Below are 711 nucleotides of genomic sequence, written 5' to 3' on the forward strand. Positions count from 1 at the left end.
AGCAAGTTGTCAAAGAAACTACGACCTTTATTAACAAAGGCGAATTTGCTTAACCAAGGGGTAGTTTCTTATTTATCCTAAAACCGTCTGTGTCTAGGTACCCTCTGAGTAGGCCTATGACTCCCACCTTTGCTGTATGTATCATCTATACACTAGCAGGCTGCTGTGGTAAAAATGTAGAGGAGCTGGGTGTAAAATAGGGAGGTTAAAGTTAGATGCCTCTTTGAGGCCTAGAGATACCTTTACCACTAGAAGAAAAGGTAGAGGTCTCAGAAGAATCAGCAATCAGCCTCTGTCATTCTCCACAGGACCAAGAGCATTTTATTAATTTGGGGCTCAGATAAATTAATTCAGACCTCTGTAGGTAGTTTCTTGGGAAACATGCCAGCTGTCGATCCCACCACTGACACAAGTGCCTCTGGACACCTTCTGCTTTTTCTGCCCTATTTTTCCAGTTTGCCTTTTTTTTTTTTTTTTTGGACTGGGAATCAAGCTCAGGAGCTTGCCACTTGCCGGGCAGGTGCTGTGCCACGGAGCTATCTCTTTGGCCCGTTCCAGTTTGCTTTCTTACAGCCTTTTAGGTTATGGCCTTTAATTTCTACCTCTTAGGTTAGTTTTCTTTAATAGAACAAGTGAACTGGGACAAGTTCTCAAAGTACTCCTGATGGTAATTGGTTTGTCTTCATAATAGCGTAACAAATGCCAGCTGGA

The sequence above is a fragment of the Chinchilla lanigera genome, unplaced genomic scaffold (genome assembly GCF_000276665.1).
Source record: "Chinchilla lanigera isolate Chin_1 unplaced genomic scaffold, ChiLan1.0 scaffold00051, whole genome shotgun sequence".
Classification (NCBI taxonomy): domain Eukaryota; kingdom Metazoa; phylum Chordata; class Mammalia; order Rodentia; family Chinchillidae; genus Chinchilla; species Chinchilla lanigera.